Source organism: Rhipicephalus microplus, chromosome 3 (genome assembly GCF_043290135.1).
Source record: "Rhipicephalus microplus isolate Deutch F79 chromosome 3, USDA_Rmic, whole genome shotgun sequence".
NCBI classification, from domain to species: Eukaryota; Metazoa; Arthropoda; class Arachnida; order Ixodida; family Ixodidae; genus Rhipicephalus; species Rhipicephalus microplus.
In genome coordinates, this window is record NC_134702.1 from 19,697,996 (window position 1) to 19,709,007 (window position 11,012).

Consider the following 11,012-nt stretch of genomic DNA (forward strand, 5'->3'; position numbering starts at 1 on the left):
TTCAGCTGTAATACGTGTGTTCACGCTCTTACTTTTCTCAGACGCATTCGTGCATTCAAGACAGTGCTGGAGCACCTGCTCCACTGGCAGCTGCGACAACGACGCCACGGGGCCGCACGTGCTCGAGAACTGCACCTCGTGGGACGCGGCCCCGCTGCAGCTGGACATGGCCCTCGAGTCAATGGCGCTGTCTGTGGCGCTGCGTGCTTACGTAGCGTGGCCGGAAGACCCGGAGCTAGTGCTACCGACGCTGCAGCATCTGGAACCCGTGCAGCTCTTCTACGTCTTCTGCGCGCTCAACCAGTACGAGGTCAAGGGGCCAGACATAGAGCAGAGTCTTCTTTCCAGAACCAAGGCAAATCAATGGCTTTGTGAATGGCACTGTCTCTGGCGCTGCGTGCTTACCTAGCGTGGCCGGAAGACCCGGAGCTAGTGCTACCGACGCTGCAGCATCTGGGACACATACAGCTCTTCTACGTCTTCTGCTCGCTCAACCAGTACGAGGTCGATGGGCCAGACGTAGAGAAGACTTTTGCTTCCAGAACCAAGGCGAGTCAATGGCGCTGTGTATGGTGCTGCATGCGCTCACAGTACCTATGACCAAAAACTCGCCATGAAACCTTAGACTCGACTACATTTCTGTTATAGCGCTCTATATGTGTGTTTCGTGTCTCTCGCATTGTTCCATTTTGGATGCGCTATACCTTCGGATGCAAGGTGAAGGTGAAGTTCCTTGACAGAAGCAACGCTATTTGAGAAAGCGATACAAGACCGCAAAGTTCGAAAGTTGACCCACTACGTATATCGTTAGCAGCAGTGCAGATACAGTCAATATCTTCTATTTGTGGTTTTCGTTCTGCTTGAGCAAATAGCTGTAAACTTGGCAGTTCGACTTATGGTGAGAAATAGAAAGGCGCAACTGGAATCCAGGGTTCATCATTTACATGGATACGAAGAACTACGACTGGGGCCTGGTATTGAATGACCCGGCAGCCACAAACTGTCTTGCCGTATTGACTATGACAGGACGTAACAGCAGCCAATAAACCATTTCAAATCACTGCAATGATAAACATAGGTAGACGAGAGCTGGCTTCAACGTTAGTCCTTGTCTGTTTTTCATCATCATCGTCATCAGCCTGACTACGTCCACTGCCGGACAAAGGCCTCTCCCATGTTCCGCCAGTTAACCCGGTCCTGTGCTTGCTGCTGCTAATTTATACCCGCAAACTTCTTAATCTCATCTGCCCACCTAACCTTCTGTCTCCCACTAACCCGCTTGCCTTCTCTGGGAATCCAGTCAGTTACCCTTAACGACCAGCGGTTATCCTGTCTACGCGCTACATGCCCGGCCCATGTCCATTTCCTCTTCTTGATTTCAGCTATGATATCCTTAACCCCCGTTTGTTCCCTACTCCACTCTGCTCTCTTCTTGTCTCTTAAGGTTACACCTACCATTTTTATTTCCATTGCTCGCTGCGTCATCCTCAATTTAAGCTGAACCCTCTTTGTAAGTCTCCAGGTTTCCGCTCCATAGCTAAGTACCGGCAAGATACAGCTGTTATATATATATATATATATATATATATATATATATATATATATATATATATATATATATATATATATATATATATATATACCTTCCTCTTGAGGGATAGTGGCAATCTACCTGTCATAATTCAAGAGTGCTTGCCAAATGTGCTCCACCCCATTCTTATTCTTCTAGTTACTTCAATCTCGTGGTTCGGCTCCGCGGTTATTACCTGCCCTAAGTAGACATAGTCTTTTACAACTTGAAGTGCACTATTATCTATCTCGAAGCGCTGCTCTTTTCCGGGGTTGTTGTACATTACTTTCGTTTTATGAAGATTCACTTTAAGACCCACCTTTCTGCTCTCCTTGTCTAACTCCGTAATCATGAGTTGCAATTCGTCCCCTGAGTTATGCAGCAATGCAATGTCATCGGCGAAGCGCAGGTTACTAAGGTACTCTTCATTAACTCTTATCCCTAACTGTTCCCATTCTAGGCTTCTGAAAACCTCCTGTAAGCACGCGGTAAATAGCACTGGGGAGATTGTATCCCCCTGCCTTACACCCTTCTTGGTTGGTATTCTGTTGCTTTCTTTACGAAGCACCTATGGTAGCAGTTGATCCGCTGTAGATTTCTTCCAGGATGTTTATATATACTTCATCTACGCCCTGATTCCGCAGTGTCTGCATGACGGCTGATATTTCTACTGAATCAAACGCCTTCTCGTAATCTATGAAGGCTATGTATAGTGGTTGGTTATATTCTGAGCGTTTCTCTATTACCTGATTGATAGTATGAATGTGGTCGATTGTTGAGTAGCCTGTTCGAAATCCTGCTTGTTCCTTTGGTTGATTGAATTCTAATATTTTCTTTACTCAGTTAGCATTTACCTTAGTAAATAGCTTGTATACTACAGAGAGCAAGCTAATCGGCCTGTAATTCTTCAAGTCCTTGTCATTTCCTTTCTTATGTATTAAGATGATGTTAGCGTTCTTCCAAGACTCTGGTACTCTTCCCGTCAGGAGACACCTCGAAAAAAGGGTGGCTAGTTTTTCTAACTATATCTGTCCTCCATATTTCAGCAGATTTGATGTTACCTGATCTTCACCAGCAGCTTTGCCTCTTTGCATGCTCTGCAAAGCTTTTCTTACTTCTTCTGTCATTACTGGTGGGGTGTCATGTGGGTTACTGCTAGTTCTTATAGTATTAAAGTCGCGGTTTTCCCGGATACTGTACAGATCTCTGTAAAACTCCTCCGCTATTTTAACTATCTTATTCATATTGGTAGTTATTTTTCCTTCTTTGTCCCTTAGTGCATACATACAATTTTTGCCTATCCCAAGTTTCCTCTTCACTGCTTTGACGGTTCCTCCGTTTTTCAGAGCGTGTTCAATTCTCTCCATGTTATACCTTCTTACATCGGATACCTTACGCCTATTAATCAACTTCGTTGATTAATAGGCGTAATTTGATTCTTCGTTTCCTGAGAAACCTTGCCAGTGTCCTGTCTACCAACCCTACCTCCAACTTCCACTGCACACTCCGTAATGATACTCGTCAGATTATCATTCATTGTATCTATGCTAAGGTTGGTTTCCTCACTAAGAGCCGAGTACCTGTTCTGAAGCGAGACTCTGAATTCCTGTACTTTCCCTCTCAGTGCTAGCCCATTGATTGGCTTCTTGCGTATGAGTTTCTGTCGTTCATTTCTCAAGTCTAGGCGAATTCGAGACCGTACCATTCTATGGTCATTGCATTGTACCTTGCCAACCACTTCCATATCCTGCACGATGCCTGGGTGTGCACTCATTATAAAGTCTATTTCGTTCTTATTTTCGCCATTAGGGCTCCTCCATGTCCACTTGCGGTTTCTTCGTTTTCGGTAGAAGGTATTCAAAATCCGTAAATTATTGCGTTCTGCGAATTCTACTAGTAGCTCTGCTCGGGCGTTTCTAGTACCGATGCCATATTCTCCTACTGCCTGGTCTCCAGCCTGCTTCTTCCCTACCTTTGCATTAAAGTCTCCCATCAATATAGTATACTGTGTTTTTACCTTACTCATTGCCGATTCCACGTCTTCATAGAAGCTTTCAACTGAAGCGTCATCATGGCTGGATATAGGCGCGTAAGCCTGTACCACCTTCATCTTGTATCTCTTATTCAGTTTAATTACGATACTTACCACCCTTTCATTAATGCTATGGTATTCCTCTATGTTGACAGCTATGTTTCTGTGAATTAGGAACTCCACTCCCAGTTCTCTTCTGTCAACCAAGCCCCGATAGCAAAGGACATGCCAATTCTGTAGCACCGTATAGGCCTCATCTGTCGTCCTAACCTCACTGAGCCCTATTATATCCCATTTAACACCCTCTAGCTCCTCGAATAGTACAGCTAGACTTCCCTCACTAGATAAGGTTCTAGCGTCTGTATTTAGTGTTGTAGTAATTTGACAAGATGTGTCAACATGGCCAGCTCACCGCTTCAACCACTGCGCCATATTGTAAGATTGACCAACGCGAACTGTTCTGGTTGGTGAATGTACTGTTCTGGTTGGTGAATGTATGGGGGCCACTGATTTGAAACATTGCCCCCCCCCCTGATTTGGAACCCTGCACACGTCTGTGCTTGTTCCAATAATCAAGTTATCAAGGAGGGTGCATCCAAATGTCTTGTGGAACTATCGGCACTAAATTTATCGCAAGAGAAATGCATTGGTGTCACCGTCCAAGTGACAGATCCGCTATCTTCATGACATGCGTGGTGATGTTGACTCACAAATGTTGTTCTTTGTCTCTTTGCCCAAATTTCCCCCTTGCCATAAGAGCTTGTCTTAGCTTACGTAACATAATTGCATTTGTTGGCGTTTAAGAACAATCGTAATGCTCATTTGTTAAAGCTAGTGAACATGTGCTAGTGAATGAAGTGGCAGTTTCGAAAGAGGTCGAATCGAGATTCTCGGGCTGCTTTGCAAACGGTTGCGTTATTATTCTGAAAATATTCAATTAGTATTTGATTGGTATTATATTCTTAGATAGACTATTCCAAGATCAACTAAGGTTCTATGATTAACTATTCTCGCTCTTCCAGTGCCTAGAACTAAGGCTTTGCCATGCTGGACATCATGCAGCCGCGCGACGACGGGGCCCGACCAGGCCGCGCTGCCTGGGGCAACCGGGAGACGGCCAGGAACGAGGACTTCACCAGGGCGTTCGGTTGTCTCAAGCCGCTGAATCCACCGAACTCGTTTTTCGACATGCGGCCCGATTCCTCCTCGACTTCCCGGGGCAGGGACGGTCTGCGCCCGAGTTTGTGGACTTCGACGGACTGCCTTCAAGCGCCCCTGGGGAACAGAAAAAAAACCCTTGCTTTTTACATAACTATATTACACATTGGCTGAACGGCTACTTGCGATAGCTCGTTCAACTACGAAAGGTGAAAAGACGTCGTCATGTTCGCAGGCAAGGCACCCGCCAAGAGGAAGTGCTGGAGTCTGAGTCCGAACCCCTTCGGACGGACAGCTACGGCACCTAAACACTCATTGTGAACTTGTAACAATTGCTGAGAAAGACCCATCACCACCCAAGACACTCTGCAACGCCATCGCGCACTGGACTGATTATTTCAGTCGAAGCTTATTATACATCGTACCCTACATAATGTCGGTGAGAGGTCGCTAGATGTTGCCTTCAAGAGAGAGAGAAGAAATGTAGGAGAGGTAGGGAGGTTAACCATAATATAGCTCGTTTACCATAAGGGCTCAACAACTCGCCGATCATGAGGCTACAGGTACAATATCCATAGCCTGTGTGATATGTGCGAGTGTTTAGCGCGTTACAAAGTAAAGCCATGTACAGTGGTGAGGTCCAGCTCTGCACGCATTGAAAAAAATAAAAAGGATGCTAGTGCAGCCATTCACCAAAACGTTTTTGTTTAAACTACACTAAAGTACCGCATTTCATGCTAAAATAAAGGATGAAGTTTCCGCATGCCATGGAAAACTCGCTGCCCACTTTGTATAGTTGAAGCTGCAAACCATGTATTCATCCGCTCTTGAGAAGTAGTCTGTTTCTAGGACGTTTTGAAGAGAGCATTAAAAAAGCTTCCTTTAAATATTCATGGCATTAGGCTTCTGCTGATAAATGACGGTGATGAACATAGCTTAAGGTTATATAGCTCTACTGTTTAAGGCGACCATGGCTGGCTACCTTTGTGACCTGAACGCCCACACGCTCATGGTCAATGTATGCAGTGGTATTTCGAAGTGCTGGAATTGCAAGTGCATCTATCTGACTGGTTGTCCAACTTCATACGCCATGTGTTTCGGTGTCGCAATACACGTCGAGGGCTGGAAATAAAGAAAAAAGTCGGTAGCGCAGTGGTTAAGCCACTTGCTTTCGAAACCTGAGGACCCGTCAACGGATATGGTGAGTGGATATGACGACATGGTAGCCATCGCCCGAACCAGGAGGAGCAAAACCCCGATTCGGTCGCAGAACTGCTTCGGCTGGTGACATGGGTGGGGAACGTCGCGGCTAGGCCCGGTTGGATGCCACAGCCGGCAGCCCGAAGGCCACCCACAATGCTTCCCATTTTTTGTTTACCTTTTGGCTTTCCCCCAAATAGTTTTTCACCACCACTTCAGAACGTGGGTCAAAACCTTAGTAAGTACCAAAGTTAAAACTACCTTCACTGTAGTTTCTTGGATGGACGATCTTGTGGTATTTTCCGTGATTTTTCAGGCACGCGGGCTTGCAAATACAGCAATCTCGTTGACTCGGCAACGAAATGCTTGCGCTTTTAGACTTTTAAATAACTTCGCTAGGAGACAGCAAGAATAATAGACGAGGAGACTGTAAGGTTAATAGGATGACGCATGACGTGGCTCAAGGGTTTATGGATTGCGTCACAGCCTAGAATATAGGGGCCAGCACCTTTCGCGACTCCCGAGAACGAGGATGGAGAGGAGTGGCAATAGCAAGATCGCATGGATAGATTTAACTGAATCAGAAAAAAATGCGTTTTTCATCCCTCTCACCAAAAAGTGAACAAGCAGTATACCGAGGGGCAGCAGTTAGAGACCATAACTTATCTGCACGCGGATAAATCGCACGTCATTTACTCAGACGTATATGCAAGACTGATGAATGCAAGAACTGTGGTTACAGAACCACCCTAGAACACATACTATGGGAATGTCGAGGGTTACAGCATACAATACTGGGGGCCCAACCTGCAGCGATCGCCGCCGCGGACGCTGGTGGATTGTTCTACAGCTCTGTCCTTGAAGACCTTCATGTTATCCAAGACGCCTCCAGGACTCCAGGACGTCACTTTTGTGGGTCTTATTGCCCGCCCCCACAAACTCGCAGAACCGCCGACCTTTCAATAAATTTCTATGACTGTCTGATTGTGCTGACTTACCGCTGCTCTTCATTTATTTTATTTAGTTCATTACAAAAATAATCATGCTTCGAATGACATAACTGGTATTGCTGGAACACCACGAAGTCATCCAGGCATCTTACTGCCAAAACTTAAATGTAGGCACTGGGACGTAATTTAGAAACAGGACAAAAGTAGTTGATACGGGTGGGCCCAGAAGTATGGCAGGCCTCTTTTTCCCCCTCCCCTTCCCTCTTTATTTGTAAGGAAAGACGTTTTTACAAAAGTAGGGGACACAGACTACTGCTGTGTGCAACCGTAAGGCACGGGGGTCCTATATGCCGCCAAGTTCCCACGAGGTGGTGTCACCACTATGGTGTCCCCGTTTATGCTACTGAAGTATGAAGCAAATACGATAACTCTACCCACCACCACTACCCACAAATGGCGAGTTTTCCGGTATGGCTCTATAATACGCACGTGGTTATTAGAAACTGATTTTGACGTCAGCGGGAGAGAGAAACGCGAAAATAAATGTTCCTTCACTTCTGAGTGTGCCGGAGTTTTGAAGACTAATAATATCAGTTTTCATGCACCAACTTTCATACCTATTTTTGCGTTTGTCGTGGTATTTATTGCCACACGCATTCTAGCGCTAAATTAGGCAGTCCCCAAACCGTCGCAGGGCCCCTTTAAATGAAAGCTGACTTCTCGATAGCATATATATCTTGGTGTTCCTGGCTGCGCCTGCTTGACTCATGCGTTAAATAAGAGTGTTCTGAGCGAAAGGCTCCGCTGAGAGTTTCCTTTGCCGCAACCACGGTTGAAAAGTTGTGGAAAGTTGCTCTTGTCACAGGCGATAAAGCCCCAACATTTGCCTGACGTCGCACAATGCAAAGCATTCCGCATCACGTGATTCATGTCAGCACGGCGCTCAGGAGAAAGACGGAAAAATTGTCGTATTTCCCATAGAGCTTTCTACAATACTTTCTAAATGGAAACTCGGGCGCTAGTTTCTGTGGGAGCTGCAACGCACGGCGCTTATGCGAGCGTGGAAATCATGGCTAGTACAAAAACTTGTTCAATCTTCGTCCTCTCATTTCCGTTTGGCTTCGCATGGCTTGGAGCTGCTTTGTCACAAATCCACGATCAGCAGAGGTTAAGCCCTTGTACTTCACCACTTCGACCTTTAAGGCTCGCCAACCGAAATCGGCTCAAAAAGTTTATGACGGTCATTTCTTCTATTAAAAACAACATCAAAACACAACATATTAAAGATACGAGTGCGTTCGAAGTCCGGAAGTACAATACTAGGTGGGAGGAAGGAAAATTCGAGGAAAAGAACGGCAGGGAGGTTAACGAGTCTATAGGCAGCCGGTTTGCTACCCTGCGCATGGGAGGGGGATGGGGGAGATGAAAGATACATTACTAGGGAAATTCGTGAACTACCCATCATTCTCATCGTGGGTTAATGATCGCATCGCCAGAGCCGAAACTTTATGCTATTTCCAGCGTCAAAGACAACCTATCCACTAGCCATGACTGCAACCTGGCTTCTCAACAATACAGACCACGGGGAAAACGTTTTTCGCCGTGTCTGGCAACCACAGAGCAGAGGGGCAAAATGCGCATAGCAGGATCATGGCTGCGAGGTGTAACGTCAGACAAAAGTTCAGCTACACTGTAGTTAAGTCTTATCGCGTGTGAAAAGGGCCTCAACTTTTTCGACAGCTTTTCGACGTCTACTGCAGTGAAGCAAACGTATCAGGAAATGTATCACTTGGAAAATACGCCTGCTAAGTGCATCGTTGCAAGATGTGACGTCTCACCAAAAGTTCAGCCCTATCACCGGTGATAAGAGCCTAAACTTTTTCGGCTGCTTTTAGACATCTACTGCGGTGAAGCAAACGTACCAGGAACCTTTGGCTCGGTAAAATACGCATACCAGGTGCAGTTGCGAATTGTCATATCACACAAAAGTTGAGCCTTATCGTTTGTGATAAGGGCCTCAACTTTTTTAACTGCTTTTGGCATCCATTGCTGGGAAGCCAACGTATGGGGGAACCTCTGGCTTGGGAAATACGCATACCACGTGCATCGTAGCAAGGTGTGACGTCAGACAAAAATTGAGCGTTATCGTGTCTGATAAGAGCCTGTTATGCCAGCGAGTCCTCGTCAAACGTCCGTGCCTCTGAAAAAAGCAATCTGGGTCAAGGCCAGCCCGCAGTCCGCCTGGCGCGATCAACTCGACGGCGTGAACACGCGCGGCGCCCCTCTGGCCCACGTGCATTGAGTCAGCTGCGCACGTGACAGCGAGCCGGCGTCCTCGTGTCTGATGGTCTGACGCATGGCGCGGCGACCCCATTGGAGGAATCTGCCCTGACGACCAGCGGCGCTTCTGATTGGACTTTTTGGTTGGACCCGGTGCAAATAAAATAAGCCCTGCGGCGCGTCGCGATCGGCGGTCCTACGAGAGAGGAGTCCCCATGTCGGAGAGCCGACATGTGTGTGAGTCGGCGGTCTTAGGCGAAAAGTTGACCTATGTATTAGAGAGGAGAGCTCGGCTCTTCGAGTCTCTGTCGGCCCCAGTGCCGAATTTGTAATGCCTCTGTTTATATGCTGTACATAAACCTTGTTTAACTCACCGTCGTCTCGTCCGCTCGTCTTATCAGCTCTGCGCAGAAGCGGTCGCGAGCTGATAAACATACGCTACCAAACGGCTGGTGACCTTCCCGGCGGAGTTGAAAGCGGTGGCGCCTTCGGGGCCGTGTTGGCGTCCCCGTCTTTCGCAACAGTGGTGGCTTCGGCGGGATCGGTCCGTCTTCGCAACAAGCCTCAACTCTTTCGACTGCTTTTGGCATTCATTGCGGGGAAGCCAACATTCCAGGGTAAATTTAACTTGGAAAGACCACTTAGTAGGGCCATCGCTGCAAGGTGTGACGTCAGAGAAAACTTGAGCGTTATCGTGTGTGATAAGGGCCTCAACTTTTTCGACTGCTTTTGGCATTCATCGCGGCGAAGCCAACGTATGGGGTAACCTTTGGCCCAAGAAATACGCATGCCACGTGCGTGTAGCAAGGTGTGACATCAGAAAAAAGTTGAGCCTTATCACGGGTGATAAAGGCCTATACATTTTCGGCTGTTTTTTGATGCTTGTTGTGGTGAAGCCAACGTAAGAGGGGGATATGTGTCTTGGAAAATACGCATGCTAAGTGCATCGTTGCAAGATGTGACGTCAGACAAAACTTCAGCCTTTTCATGGGTGATAAGGGCACAAACTTTTGCGGCTGCTTTTCGATGTTTGTTGCGGTGGAGCCAACGTATGGGGTGACATTTCTCTCTGAAAATACGCATACCAAGAGCAACGTTGTAAGGTGTGACGGATTCATGAATGTACGGGTGAACGGACGGATGAACGCGCAGGCGGGCGTACGAACGGACGCATGGAAAAACGAATGGACCGAGTAATGGACGCACAGATTAACGCACGAGAAGATGGACGAATGGATGCACGGACACACGCAGGGACAGACGGACGCATGAGCGGATGCACGAATGGAGAGACGGATGGACGGAAGTAAGAACGAACGAACGGACGGAAGCGTGAACTGACTGTAGGACACGTCGCAACACTTATCATCATTCACTACATGGATATGCTGTGGTCTTTATTATTTATCATACAACATGACGTCAGGCAAAAGTTGAGACTTATCACGGGTGATAAAAGCCTAAACGTTTTCGGCTGCTTTTCAATGTTTGTTGCGGGGAAGTTAACGTATGGGGGGGGGGGGAACTTGCCTATATGATGTGCGATAAGGGCTTCAACTTTCTCGCTGCTTTTCGACATCTGTTGCGCAAGGGTATAGTTCAAATCTAGAACTCTGAAGGCACTCCCTATAATACACGAGACCTGGCCATACAATCAGTATGCTAGAGACCTTATAGGGTATTGTTTGTCGATCTACTGTCCAGACATACATGCAGTTATTCGCAAGGGAAATTAGAATGCTATAGAGGTACCTTCGATGTGGGTATCGGGCTTGCTGCGTCCCGTCCGTAAAGAAATCAAGGACGACGGAGGCTTCTCGTC